Here is a 15,861-nt window from a genome sequence, read left to right as displayed (position 1 = left end):
TCTCTCTTTAATCTTTTCTTCGGCACCAAATAATTATGCTTGTCTAGAACATTGTGTAAGTCAAAGAAATATTCTCCTCGATTATTCTACAAACGAAAATGATAAAAAAATAAGCATTTTTAGTGCCTGGCATAAGTTATTCTGGCGACTTAGGCAGAATGATTATGTTCACACTCGGAATACGATGTTTAATGATGATGTATTCGAAGGTAGGAGTTCAATTTTTTGCTTTCTAAAAGATCTTGATATTTATAATTTAGTAAAATAGTATATTTTATTTATAAAGTGATTTATTTTATTCCGAAAAAAATGAAGTGGGTAGAATATATAGAGTGTCAATTTTAGACATTCGACAGTAGTCTGTATTCATTATATAATACATACTTCTTAAGTAAATAAAAAGGATATACTAAATAACATGCTTATGCATCCAAACATAGCCTATGAGGATTTATTCGGTGATTTGCAAGCTAATAGTATGATTTTGATCCTAATTCGAAGAAATGACGTCCATTATTTGATAGGATAGTTTATTTCATATAAACTTAATTACATTATATTGTACTTTATATATTTTTTTCATTTTCTACCCTGTTCTAATTTTCTATCAAAAGAACCACTCAATTACCCTTTTTTTTAATTCCTATACTATAAACAATAGACCTCTAATTTTATATAAAAGATATTAAAAAAAGTACTACCTAAAGTGGCAAAGCATACATTCAGCTTATTTTGAGATAAAAATGACAAAATACAAAAAAAAAAAAAAAAACTTGATAAAATCATTCAGTGGGTTTGTAGTATACTAAATTTCAATACATTATACTAAATTTTGACCAAATTAAACAAAGTACAGCTAAGAGATGAATGGATTGTACCTCGCGATGGATTCCGAGGGCTTTGGAATATGCAAAACTAACATGGAGCTTCGTGGAGCTAAAATAGGAATTTTGAGATGAGGTGAATATGGGCCATCAAACTTTCGGGGATTCGGACCCTGTAGGGAGAATTTGAACCCTAATGTTACCGTTGAAAGGCCCCAAACATCAAAGCTCGAACCCTGGAGGGAGAATTCGAACTTCCCGGTGAAAATTATGAGATCAAGGTTCGGGATTCAGACCCTGACTGGAGGGTTCAGACTTTGGCTGCACAGCTCGAGATATACATTCAGGATCTGGACCCTAGAGGGAGGATCCGGATCCTTCACTGTTTGAAGGTGCAATTTGAGGAGTTTTGTGCAAATATCATAACAACCTTTAAAAAAGGGGACCCAGTCCCTTTTTCCCTCATATGTACAGAGTAAAAGCCCTCCTTTTCTCTCCCTCTTACACTTTCTTTCTCTCTTTCTAGAGATCATCTCCTACTTTGGAGCTAAGAAAAGATCAAGCTAGGAGGAGGTTTGGAGGTGTGAAGGTGTGGAGCAAGTTTGTTGAGGCAAGAAGAAGTTTGAAGAGCTTTGGGACAATGTGAGTTTTTAGGGTTCGAGTGAGGGTTTTAGATTTAACCCTTGAATTTAGTATTTTATCAAACCTTAGGCAAATTTAGGTTACAAATGATAGATATTTGTCATGAGATTTAGGTTTTGCTATAGTTTTTAAAAAATCCTGTGTAAATTGGAGGTTTTTGAATTTTGAGGATTTAAAAAATATTTTGAGTTTCTGGAACTCTAATTGCAGGTTAGAGAAATGCAGAAGACAACTTTGTTTTGAGAAACAAAAGAATCCTGAAGGTTTATTTGAAGTAATGAACCAATTTTGGATGTTTTTGGGAAAAGTTGCTCAGAGGAGAGCAAATAGTCTATGAGAGTCTAATTGTAAGTGTCTACAAGCAATTATAAGGGAATAGAGGTGAGTTGTGCTTTACCGAAGTGATTTGGTAAGTTTCATGTCTAAAGTAAATCTTATGTTAACTTAATGTATAATAAATGGATAATTATTAACTTGTAAATGTGTATGTTATGGTGTCTCAAAAGGTTAGCCGTCGGAATGACTATAGTAGCAGCAGCTGGTCGACACATCTATATAGTGCTGAGACGAGTTGGAATCGTTTTGGCAAAAAATGAACGTAAAAACAGACTCAGAGTACTAAATTAACCAAATTGAAGTTCTCACAGCTTTCGGGTGCCTAAAAAATAGAATCAGGTGCCCAGATCCTCAGTATAGAGCTGATGTATTACTGAAGTCATTTCGGGCCCTCATTCTATGCGCCCGAAAGTTACTATAGCAACCCGAATTGGGTGGTAGGTGATTATAGGGCGCAGGATAAGGATCTGGACCTGCTTGGTGGGCACTTATTCTGGCTTTTGGGGCTGTTTTGGAATTCGGACGCCGAAATGGGAGAATTGGGTGCCTGAAATCTGGGATTTCTGCAGTGATAGGTGTGCTCCCCTTTGTTCTTTGGGCTCATTTTATCACATCTACAGTGACCCTTCTTTCTACTTCATATGTGAACTCCTTTTTCACTGCATGCATTTTCACCTCCAAATTTCTCCATTCCCCTTCTCTCTTCTCTACAAGCTGGCAGCAACTGCAGGAATAGCAGCAGCAATAGTAGCTTCCAGAACTCGAGGAGTTGGGTTGGTTTGGGACTTGTAGTTGCTGAGTTGAGCTCTATTCGTGGACTTACTATTGGAGGAGAGTTTGTAGACCATTCTATCCATCTGGATTCCAGGTTGGTTGGGTGTAATTGGTGCATTTTGGACTTTTTGAATTGGAAATTAGAGAGTTGTCGGAATTTCATTAAATTTCTTCGTTTAATCCTTTGAATAGAGTTATTGCTAGAGTTCAGCTAGTTTTTTTCCTTCACTCTTTCTGAATTTGGAGCTACTTTTACTTGGTTTACAGGTTAGTTGAGCTGATATTGAAATTAGTTAGAGTTTTTAGACCCAAATCAAGTTTTCGATGGATTTTTTGAATCTAAATTCTTTTCCAGCGATTTTCTTTCTTGGAGCTGAGATTTCTTGGGCTTTTTTAGTTGATTTGGAGCTAAGAGGCTTGGGGAATACTGTAACGCCCCCAATAGTCCCACATCGGGTGGGATACTGATTTCGATCGGTTTATATAAGGCCTACACCCTAATAATAATAACTGGGCTTAAGCATTTTGGGCCGATGGTTTGGGCCCAACGAGTTATTGTTGCTAGTGGGTCGGGTCATTACAAATACTATTTTCAGCATCTTGGTTTTTGGACAAGTTTAGCATCCATCTTTCTGTTTATTGGTACACTTTTTGGAGCTTTCTTGCTTGTTTTCCTACTGGATTTGGACCGAGGAGAGGTGCTTTTGAGGCCGAGCTCTTGCCACAGTTGGATTGCTAATTGAGGTGAGTTGAATTTTATCAAAACTAACGGATTATCTATTATATCTAGCTAAATCCTGCATGCATGTTGTTTACTTGTTAAGCATGAAAGTTGTAGCTTAGAATCATGGGAATGTATGTGAGATACTGAAATTTTGAATGACAACTTGCTAGATCTGTATGTAGAGAATTTTAAATATTGAAATTGGACTATAACCATGTATAAAACCTGCATTTTACATTTTCGATACTCCATTGTTTCTATTTAGCTTTGGTAGTTGTTTTTACCTGTTTTTCACCCTGGTTAGAGGGCAGTGAATATTCGGAGTAGTGTATGATGATGACTTTACGCCCATACTAAGGGGTTGAACTAATTTTTATAGCAGTCAGTAGATTGGGTTGTATATTAGGATGCTGTCTGAGATGACGGTGATTCCGGATTGTTAGGTTATACATCGAATTGTGCCTACGATACGTGAATTACAGTTTTATGATCCGATTGATTATTTGCATTGACTGCACCCTGCATGAACTGGATTTGAGCTCGACAGAAAGTACACTTTTTTACTTGGTGTGGTAGCTTCCCCCGAGTGCTACTCCAGAGTGAGGTTTCTATTCATTGATGTTGTAGTAACTCTTTGGGATGACCTACATTTAACGGGCCACCTGCGAGTGGTGCCGTGAGGTAGAGTTGGTACGTGTAGGTTTGACTGGACCCTCAAGTCGGTCTTTGGGATTGGGTTTGGATAATGAGCACCCGTTAGTTAGTTGATGCATACACTTACATCCAGCTGATTTATTCTGAGCATTAGTTGTATAGAGGCATTATAGCTATAGATTTCTTTTCTAGCTTTTATTCTTCCGTACTCTACTATTAATTATAGTTCTTTACTTTTGCCTCTAGTAGGCTGGCCTAGTGGGTAGATCGTCGTCGTCGGTGACGGTATCCATTGATGTCTATTTGTTTTAGTAGTTCCCACGTCCTCTATAGTTGTCCTTTTCTTGCAGAGCCATCCACCTCTCTTATTGTGTCTGATAGAGATAAAGGAGTTGCAAACTAATTCTTCCCTACCAATACTAATCGAGTTAGAGGAGCACCTCGTAATGGCCTATTTTGGGAGTAGTGCATTGTACATATTAGGACCGGCGAAGCAAGCATACTTATGTATTTTATTTCCAGTTCTATGAGGTGACTTATGTATTATTATGGAAATGTCTTATTTTGGGATCATGTATGTACATAGTAAACTATATTTTAGTTGTTAATAGTTTTATTTTAGATAACTTCTAATTGTAGCCTTTAGTTTTGTGTGCAAGTACTTCTTTTGCTTTGTGTCCACGGAAACTTCCTGTGTATATAATGGATCTGTTGGCAAGTTCGGATTCCGCCGCCCGAAGCGTGACACATTAAGTTAGGGTTAATTACGTCATTGGTCCCTAACCTTTGTACCATTTTTCACTTAGGTCTCTAATCTTTTTTTTGCAATCGAGTTTCCAATCTCTTAATTTTATTGCAATTATGTCCCAGCTGTTAAAAAAATGTTAAAATTAACGGAATCGCCACGTCAGCGCCTACTTGGCTTTCTTTTGCATGTCAATTTTGGTCCTTAAAACTGTGCACAATTTTCACTTTAGTCCCCTAAAATAAAAATTCAAAAATTTTAAATTTAAATTTGAAATTAATATTAAAATTAAAATTTTAAACTAACTAGAAATTAGAATTTTGAATTTGAATTTGAATTTAAAGCTACAATTTTGATTTAAAACTAAATTAAAATTTTGAATTAAAATTCAAATTTTAAATTCAACCTAAATTTCGAATTCAAACTTAAAATTCTGATTTTGATTTTGATATTTCAATTTGCATTTAAATTTACATGTAAATTTAAATTTAAAATCATATCAAAATTTTGATTTTAAATTTTAAATTTGCATTCAAAATTTAAATTTGAATTTAAGATTTGAATTCAATTCTAAATTTGAATTTAAACTTCAAATTCAAAATCACATTTTGAATTTGAAATTCAAATTGATGTTTGAAATTAAATTAGAATTAGAATTCAAAATGTAAATTTGAATTTAAAATTAATTACAAATTTGAAATTTGAATTTAAATTAAATACAAATTTGAAATTTGAATTTAAATTAAATTTGAATCCAAAATCAAAATGTAAATTTAAAATTTAAATCTTTAAATTAAAAATCTTGCTTTGAATTTATAATTTAATTCAAAATACAATTTAAATTTAAAAATTTAAATTTATAATATAAAATTTAAATTTATATAATTAGCTGGCGCTGACACAGCACCTCCGTAGCGCTGACATGGCATTTTTCGTTAATTTTAACATCTTTCTGACTGTTGGGACTTAATTGTAATGAAATCAAGATATTAGGGACTTGATTGTAAAAAAAAGATTGGGGACCAAATTCATAAATAGAGCAAATGTTGGGGACCAATGGTGTAATTAACCCATTAAGTTATTATTAGAGCTTAGGAATAGATCGTTGAGACTTAAAAAATCCTAAACTTTTGGCCGCCCTTAGGAAAGCAAGACGTGAGATATATTACTTACTACGAAAGTCGGCAATTAATTTGTTATAAACTCTTTCGAGAGAGTGAATAGTAACAAAGGAGATGTGTCTTTTCCTGCCGGATGATTATGTCGATAACAGAAGATATAATGTTGTGGGAGAAAAAGGATATTCTTCTAAACTTTCGCTTGAGGGTCGAGAGCTATATTTCAGTATGTAATTGATGTATGTATGTAGTTGGCTAGCTTGGTTGAGGTTTCCCGACAGTAGGGAGCACTCTTGTAGAGGATGTGCGAGGCCTTGGGTTAGCAATCCGGTCCCGCACCACGAGCCTCGGAGCCTCAGGCAGCACCACCAACTACCTCAGCAAATGTCCCGACAGCGACTACACCTCCAACAGTGATAGCACCGGCAGTATCGATGTTTAGTGGTGAGGCGTTGAGACCAGGACGACAGCTGATAGAGGAAGAGCAAGAGCGGATCATGGAGAGACCGGCTCATTTCCGCATATTTGATCCACTGACCATTTTGGCTCGACTAACCGAACTTTCAAAACTTCGATTTTAGTATTCAATACTTCAATTTTGTTTGATTTAAATAATTGATGGCTTTTTGCATCCCAATTTTAATATTTTAATAAATTTATAGTTATGTGAATTGCATAAAATATATTAACTAAATCTGTGAAATTAAATGGTGCGTATAAATTTTGAAGTTAAAGGATTAGTAACCGGCTCAAATAAAATAAATTTAAAAAATTAGGCACAAAATTCAAAATATTTAAATGTCAGTTAGTGGGACCAAAATGGGTGATAGTATTTTCAGAAATTTTTTTTTAAAAAAGATAAATTATATTAAATAAATAAAAAAAACACTTAATAAAAGAGAAGAGTTTTAGCAGGGTGCAATTAAGTCATTCTCTTCGGAACCTTCTAGACTAGAGATCTAATCCGGTCGCGTTCCCCTCGACGTCGACGAGGAGGGAGAATACGACGTCGCCATTGGAGCAAGCGCGATCTCTCCTCGCCATCCATATCGGCGGATCCCTCTTCCCTACGCTCCCTCCGACGATCTCGAGTACGTTCTCTCCCTTCGTTGCGATCTCCGTCCCCTTTGGATCGGTTCTCGATTGCTCCGATTCCGCGGCTTCTTTTGATCGAAGCGAGTGAGCAAATCGCTGTATATATTCGTTAAATCGCGATCTATAATGGCGATTTCGATTGATTTTGGGTGAATTAAGATGCTCCTGTTTGTGTTCGTGCACTTGATCTATATAGATTCCTATGATATGTCACTACTGTCGTATATATGTCTCGCTAATTTGCTCAAAAATATTGGGTTGAAATTGGAATTTGTGAAACCTACGGCCCTGTCTGTTTGGCCGTACGAAGATTTTCTTGTGTGATCGAAAGCAAGAGTTTGAGGTTTGATTCTTGTTCGAATATGGTACTCTGTTCTGGACATGTGATCGCACTCCTCATTCACCTAATATTATAAACTTTTAAGTAAATCAAAGAGATATGTCAAATAAGATCTTTATGCATCCAAACAGGACCTACATGTGTGCCCTACAATTCTACTAGAAAGGACTGATGAATATATAGTATAAAAGTACCATTCATTAGTATTTTCAGGTTTTAGAGAGCAGGAAGTTTTGAGTTCGAGTTTTGCTAGATTCCTAGCATTATTTAATTTCTTCCCATTTAATTAAGTCCATGTTTTGGGCCTATAAAAAAATTATGAGTTTTGAGTCCTGAGGGGAAGTGTTGAATATAAATATAAAAATACTGTTCTTGGGTAGCTTAAGTTTTTAGAGAAAAATAGTTGTTTCACTTAATTTAACAAAAACACTTGAGTGATCCTATCGAGAAGATTTAAATGACTATTGAGGGAACTGAAACCGATGACTAGAGCAGTGTTTGAAAAGGCGCAAGGCGCTAAAAAGCGCAAAAGCCTTATAGAGCCTAGGCGCGAGGCGCACTATAAGGCATGCACTTCAAGAAGGTGAGGTGAATATCTAATAAAAATAAAATACTCTTAACAAACTTATTTTAAATAGATATTTTATGTTAAAAATTTTAAAATAGCTATACAAAAACAACATAACCATAAAAAAGTAAAGAAATCGCATGCATAAATGTTCTCAGCCTAAAAATAAAAAAAAACTATATTTCAACTTTCAGCTTAAAAGTGCTTGTTGCTGCTTCTTTCTTCTTCCCGCTATTACTTATTCTTATTAGGGGTGGAAGAGAGAACGATCAAGAGAAAAGGAAAAAAAAGCGTTCAAATAGGAATTGTTTTTAAACATTTCTTAACATTTTAGAATGTATTGAAGAAACTGAAAACTAGAAAACCCAAACCCTAGATACATTAAGCATAAATATCACGAGACGCGTCTGAGGCGTGCGCCTCACTCCCTAAGGCGCTGAGACTCACGCCTCGTGCCTAGGCACTGAGGCGCATCTTTTCAAACACTGGACTGGAGCTGCTTAAAACTCACTTTGATGCCATGTTATGCAAAAGGTTGATATGATAGAAACGGCCTAGGAATAATCTTAGCACCTCCTTTACAATTTATCACATATGTGATCCTAAGGAAATCCATCATTACACATTACTATGAGATGTAAGTACTTTCCATGTATACATTCGTTCAGATTTATATCCTCTCATTCAGTTTACCATTTGATATTGTGGAAACCGGAAAGTATTTACCAATGATAAAACGTAAGAATGAGAGATACATGTTGAAATTTTCGTTACTTGAGCTGTATTGAGGACTATCGAGAAAATAAATCAGCTAGAGATATATAGATATTAGTTGACTAGCCTAAGATTAGCCATGACCGGTGCACCAATATGTTTCCTTATGATCGTGGTGAGGTATAAAATGATCGCCAACAATAAAACTCCTTTTTTTGGCTTCGGTGCTTCCAATTGAAGTACTTACACCAGATAATCTAGTATGTTTGCTTTTTCATAGGTGGGCTTATTGGTTACAAGTAAAATATATGCGTGTAAGATGGGTTAAGTATTGCAAACAGTAAGAAAGCTGTTATAATTTAGATACCAATCTAAGTGTTTAATATAAAGATCTCTTTCAACTAAGGAAACTTTGGTGATGTAAATCTTTTTCTTTAACTGCTTTAAGAAAGGCATGTTCTCTGTCAGAGCTACAATTCTTTGTTTGATGACGTAATAGGAATGTCTATAGAAAGTGTCGTGAGCAGTGAACATGTTAATTTATCCCTCATTTTGCAACAGTGCATGAAATTCTAATTTAAAATATCTGTCTAGCAAAATATCAGTTCCAATCCTTCTTTACTTTTTGGGGCTGAAAATTTGAGTTCCAATCAGAATTAGCATATATTGCTTTTTGTGAGTTTTTCTCCCATTAAACTTTTCTTACTTGAAGGTATGAAATTCTACATTATTTGAATGTTAGTAATTAAATTCCCATCCTAGCCTTTTAAGCCTATAAGACAATGTTGTGATGATAGTTACTTTGGTTTCACGACATTCCTAATTTTACATATTTTAAAGACGCTAGTCACGTTAAAACCTCAAAATGCGTAGTTACATGCATTGCTTAACAAATGTGGGACGAATTTAGGTAACTCTTTATGCGATTGCTGTGAGGAGGGGATTAGATGCCTTCCTTTCTCAACGCATGCTGTCACTTCAACCAATCTAACATTTTCGAAGAAGATTTTCATATCTAGAAGTGGTGAATTTCAAGTTTTACCCTGTTTCAAAGAATCAAAGTGATTGTGACCATAACTGGAGTTTAGGGGAGAGACCATATTGAAAAATTTATTGGAGCCGAGTGTGTCAATTCAACTATGCAGGGTTAGAGACTGAAGTGAAGTTACAGAAGAAAATGCTCAAGAATACATTATAAGTGAGAAATTTATAATAATGCTAAAAAAAAGCTATACGTGTTTTCCTCTTACTCTCATCCTTGCCGTCTCTCTGTTACAGCTTATTGCTCTCATCGCTGTCGCAAAAGTACATCTAAGTTATATTCTAATGAAGGTGACTATTCTTTTCTTGACTTGTAGGCGGAAAGAACTAGGAATCATCTTAAATAGGTCTTTGTGCTTTTGTGGTTTGAAGTTTCTACGATGAAGTGGCAACAAAACCGGATTTCATCTAATTCTTGTTTGATCAAAATTGTATATCTAGTGATCCAACTACAGGCAAAGCCGGGTCTTCTGCCAGTATTGTCTTGATAAGATTAGCTTCGACATAATCATTTGTTTCTTTAACAATCAAGGGCTTATGAAAACTTTTCAGAGAGCATTCATATTGTTTTTTATTTTTTATTTTTCCAGGCTGGCTTCCTTGCTTTGCTCTTATGAACAATCAATTTGCCGGGGTTCCGTATCTTTTTCTTGGAAAAATTTAAAGAATATACTTTTTCTCGCTGATACATCATGCTTAAATCTTGGAAAGGCAATAACAGTTCTTTCAAACTTTGCACGCTTCATCTGCTCTGAAGATTCCAAGATGCGCTTCTCTCCAAATCACATTTAGCAGGTATCAACTTCTATATCAGTTTTTCTCAACATATTATTATTTTCAAGAAGATAGACAGTTTTGACAAGAGGCTCATGCTTTTCTCAAAAAAGGGAAATTCTGTTCTTGTGATTCATTCTATATGACACCCTTGATTTTTACAGTTGATCATGCTCGTTTGCTTAAATAATCAATGCAGTGGTAATAGTTATCACGGATCTTTCATTCTTACCCAGGGAAGAATTCTCTATCAATTAGGTCACTTAATCAGAGGTTGTCTTCTCATCGGTTGATGTCGCCAATCGGTAATCGATTCTAGAAGTAGAAGAGAGTCTAACCGACGGGTTTTTTTGAGGTTTCTTTTGCTCCTCAAATAATCATGCAGATGGTACAATTGAGCATTACAAAGCTCGACTCGTTGCACAAGGTTATAATCAACTGGCTGGTATTGACTTTATAGATACTTTTAGTCCTGTCATCAAACAAACCTACCACCATTAGATTAGTACTCTCATTAGCTATCTCACAAAAATGGATTATGTGCCAATATGATGTCCAAAATGCTTTTTTACATGGAGTCCGCTATTCCTATTCTTCTTTCCCTTTTGTTAGCCAGTGGCATTCCTTCTACTACAAGCTAGCTGGTGGTTAATATTTCATTTCTACTCTTCCAGTGCTGGGGTATGCTTGACTTATAAGGGAGGCTATCTTCCAAGGTATAATTCTTCCCCATTTGTTTGTAAAACATGACATAAAATATGATGTTTTTCTCTTGTAATATGCTTTTAGTCTTGTACGAATGTCCAAGAATGTTACGACTAACTGATCTAGGGGATTATCACATAGATATTACAGCTCATTCTATATAAGCTCCCTTTCTTTCATCATTACTCTTCCTAGAGAGCAATTTTTCTTACCAAACTAACTTGAAACATGAGAGGAACTTCATTCCTTTGTTATCAGTCCTGGATAATTTTCAGGCTTTCGATGAAGTTCCTCCCACCCACATTGTGGGTTATAGATATGTAGTCAAGAAAGTCTCTAAAGCTACTTTCTCTGTACTTTTTGGGGTGTTGCTCATCCATCAATGCTTCCGGTGTGGTGACCTTCTCGTCCATTGCCAGGCCATGAATGCTGGCGATCGAGGTCCTCTTCTCGGGGCCGAGCACCGCCTGGTGCAGGAGGCTTCTGTACCGGCCATTGCTGAGGACCTCAAGGTGGTCCCCCACATGGACATGCAGGGTCTCGAAGTTTGCAGGTATTGCCTTCCAGGGTTCACCGTCGGCTCCTGCAGCGATCTGGAGGCCGTCACGGTTTTGGAGGACAATACTGATTAGCCCATAGTCAGTGTGGGGCGCGAGCCCAACTGCAGAGTCTGGTTGGGACTGCTGGCAAGGGTAGCAGTTCACGGCCACGAGCTGCATGCCCTCCTTCAACTTGTCTCTTATGTAAGTGTTGCTTAGCCCCAAACTCTCAAGAATAGCGTTCAGTAGATGTAGGGCAACTCCCCGGACTTCCATCACATAATTTCCCATTCTTTCCCTGGATTTGAAACAATTTGAATCGAAGTCAAGCCAAATAAGAGAGTCTGTGTTTGGTTTGATTAGTTTTTGGTTCCTTTTTTGTTTTAAAGTTAAATTCTCTGTTTAGGAATTTGAGCTTGCTGAACTTGGAAGCTGAGAATTTCTTTTTGGATTCCGAACCCCAAAATGTGCTTCTATCAGCTTTATCAAAATCTCATTTTGTGAAGAAGCTCTGACCGGTTGGAACTGGCCTTTTTGAAGGTGCAGAAATTGCATGAAGATAAACTACATCTATGAGACTATCAAAAGCGGAAAAGAAAAAGCCTGTGAAGCAGTTACCTATACTCCGGTGGGTTCCGCGGCCAGAAGTGGATCCACTCGCTGAGCGGATGAGCGTAGTGCTTCAGAAGCAGCCTTGAGTTGCTGTCGCCATCATGCCGAGCTCCCTCATACCTCACCGGCCTCTTTACGTCCTCGGATGCAATTTCTGCTTTCTCCTCCAGCGGCAGCTCAAAGAAGCTCGAAGCTGCTTCCAGGGCGCCCATCATGACTGATTTGCTGATGCCATGGTTTACAACCTATATTTCAACCGTCGAAAGTTTAAGTCCAAGGTGAAAGACAATTGACTAGTAAAGACAAAGCTTCGAAAGGTACGGATTCTTTGTTGGCTTATATGAATTACCGTGTATTTAAGTCCTTCTAGGCATGACGTTGTGCCACGTTTTAAAAGTGCTTTTATGTGAGTTGGTAACAAGTTTCTACTAATAAATGTAAAATTAGAAGTTCTAAGGATTTTGATTTGTCAAAATTCCGGCATCTAATATTTTAGTCGAAAAGCTGTTCTAGAAGGAGGCCCCACGTCTTTTTTTGTGTTGCTACTTAATGCTGTTTATTCGCAGATATAAAACAAAGCGGAGACAGAAGATACATGAGACGATATCTACCGGTGGTGGATGAATTCTCGTTGGGTATTCACAACAATTGAAGAAAAACGAAGACGGTGATCACCTCGAAGCATCCGAATTTCTGGCAAGCTGCACCGATATCCTTGGTCACCACAGACCTAGTTGCCAAGTGCGGACTACGTAAGAGCCTGAAATCTATGACCGGTATGGTATTTGGCTCCATTCCCCTCGCCGCCGACTCTATCGGAATGGCATCTATGCGGGGAAGCGACAAACCGACCAATTCTCGGGCGCTCATTATAATGTAAGAAAGATTGAGGAAGCAAGGTCTAGAGAAAAGGTGCCTTATTTGATCGACTTGTTACTTGGCTCGCAGCTATTTATAATGTGCTATTGATGCTTATTTGATCAACTTGTTACTTGGCTCGCAGCTATTTATAGACTTTTCTTAATGCAGGTTCATCCCCGGAAGCCTTTTAGGAACGCTATGCCTCCTAGTCTTTCTCTCGTGCTTCTCTCTCTCTCTCTCTCAATGCCTGTTATGGCAATCCTAAAAGGTACTCTCAGAATGCACCCCGAAATATTTCCGGTGAGTTAACTTTAGTGACTGATTTTAGCTTTTCAAGTTTTATATATAGTAACTGCATTGCATTTGAGTATCTACCGTAAGGGTATGTTTGGTTCATGATTGGAATAGAAATGAAAAATGAAATTGGATTACTTTGGAATGGGAAATGGAATGATGAATCATCAAAAAATATTAGTTCATTATTGGAATGGAAATCGGAATAAAAATTTAAAATTGTTGAGAGAGGGTTTTGATTAAGAGAGAGGAGGTGGGTGTTGGTGAAAGAAAATTTTGAATAGTTTATTTTGGAATGAGCCAATCCGGAATTCAAAGCCGGATTGGATCATAAATAGATTTGGTCATTCTTATTGCGGAGTGGAATGGGAATCGGAATTCGATTCCGATAAAACAAACGACAACTATCAGAATCAATGAATTTCATTCTAATTCCATAGTCTAAAGTAGGTGAACCAAATATGCCTTAAAAGTTAAGGCTGTGCCTGCTTTCATGTACGTCTACCAAAAACTGTTGGTCCAAAACATACCGTGGAAAAAATTGACTCATTAATTATATATATATTTTTTGGTACATGCTGTGGTAAGCCCAATAATCTTTATTAGTATATAACCAGTCAAGTTACAGAGTGTGGGCAGATCCTCGGCATGTGGTTATTGCACTTTATGGAAACACATGGAGCATTAATTTGCGCCGATAGCTTCCAAAAGGCGAACATTTTTCTTATTCTAACTTTCCAAATAACAGTCTGATGATAAGACTTTGGGCGCTTTTTTTTTTTTTTTTTTTTCAATGTCCAGACGTTTAACCCTGCTCAATTTGTGGTTTTCTGTCCCCGGGCCAGGTGAGAGTCACTGAAGTGGCACGGTGCGTCTCCCAAAATGTCGCCATTGAGATTTTGACACGTGGACCACTGATGCACGGTGTGGCTCCCCACTTGCCAGTGAAGGTTTGCCCATGTTTTTGTTGGGGAAAATTTCATGAGTACCCTTCTTGCAGGTCATTATATCATAGATGCCCCTCTAAAATTAAAAATATCATCAATGCCCCTCTAAATATTGAAAATACTCATGAATGCCCTTTAGGTAAAAAATTCATGAAAAACATCATCCATTATTTTTTAAATGCCATTTTTGCCCCTAATATCAATTTAACAAAGTATAAAAATTTAAAGTTATATAAATGATTGGTTCTAAATTTTGAACTGTATATTAACTAAATTTTACTTTTTAAAATTTTTAATAAAACATTTATAATTTACTAAATATAAAATGCTCATTTTTAATTTTTTTCGCTATGAAATTATATAGTTTATCATAATATATAACTGTCAATATTAGTATTCAATGTTACCTCAAAAGTTAATTATTTATTAATTCTATTTAAATATAATAATTTACATACATTACACACAAAAAAAAGTAGATAGCCAAAATTCTTGATAGTATCAATTGACATTCATATAAAATGTATTTTCTACAATAAAATAAAAGTGCGTAAAATTCCTTTCACCGATAGGCCATTTGAACAACCCCTTTAATTTTAATTTTTTTTATTTACACCTTCTCAATTTTATTTTTTTTTTACAATTGAGTGATTTTTATTAGCCAATTCTTTTAAAAAAAATTAGTAAATTAATGAATGAGATAACTCGGCTAAGAAAGTTTACTACATGCAAAAACCTAATAAAAAAACTAAAGGCTTAAGAGGCCTTAATAAAAAAAAAGTTGAAGGGGTCTATTTTAAAATCGACCTATAGGTGAGGGGTCTCCATACACTTTTACTCACCAACAATTAGGGGTAGAAAAGTCATTTTATCTTATAAAAATTTACAAAAACAAATAGAGGGTAATGGAAGGGTATTCATGATAGTTTATGAAGTTTGAGAGGGCATTGGTGATATTTCAAAATTTTGAAGGGTATCTATGATATTCTTAAATTTTACAAGGGTAGTCATGAAATTGCCCCTTTGTTGCGTCGGTGTCGCGGGGGAAGGTATAATATATTAATAGGTTAATTTTATACATTTCACTACAAATTTCACTACAAATATAGTGAATTATAAATATATTTCTATAAATTTTAACTTTTATATATTTTTTCTGCGAAAGTCCTTATAATTTTAAATATGTTCCTATTGTTAGAATCTTTTAGAAAAAATTAGTTAACCATCGATAAAATATTTAACTATAGTTAGTTAATGAGGTGAATTAATTCTTTTTACCACTCTTTAATTAATAGTTGGGACTTTTAGAGGGTTATATTTATAATGGTAAAAAAGTTATTTTATTTATAAAATAAATAATGTTTTAACGGTAATAAATAAGAGAGACATATTTGAAAATATTAGATTGATACAATTTGGTTTTTGCAGTTTGTTTTTAAACCAAACTTGAACCAAGTAGAATGGGATTAGAATATGAACTAAGAAACTAAGTCCTTATTTGGTATCGTATTTATTTTTTTATTTTTTAAATAGAATTTTATATGTCAAAAGAGG

At 35.7% G+C, this 15,861-nt stretch overlaps 1 long non-coding RNA gene across 9 annotated transcripts; it reads left to right on the top strand.

Moving 5' to 3' along the window:
• On the top strand, nt 6,753-15,457 carry LOC109715876. Of its 9 annotated transcripts, none has more exons than XR_002217775.1 (8): nt 6,753-6,908; nt 10,166-10,370; nt 11,024-11,065; nt 11,474-11,797; nt 12,140-12,522; nt 12,772-13,117; nt 13,235-13,366; nt 14,206-15,457. It is a non-coding gene; the product is annotated as an uncharacterized LOC109715876 (long non-coding RNA). The 9 variants fall into 9 exon arrangements; XR_002217781.1 differs by having other exon boundaries at nt 12,134-12,522; nt 12,772-13,081; XR_002217774.1 differs by having other exon boundaries at nt 12,134-12,522; nt 13,235-13,334.

This window comes from Ananas comosus, linkage group 9 (genome assembly GCF_001540865.1).
Source record: "Ananas comosus cultivar F153 linkage group 9, ASM154086v1, whole genome shotgun sequence".
Taxonomy (NCBI): domain Eukaryota; kingdom Viridiplantae; phylum Streptophyta; class Magnoliopsida; order Poales; family Bromeliaceae; genus Ananas; species Ananas comosus.
This window is presented reverse-complemented; position numbering and strand designations above follow the sequence as displayed.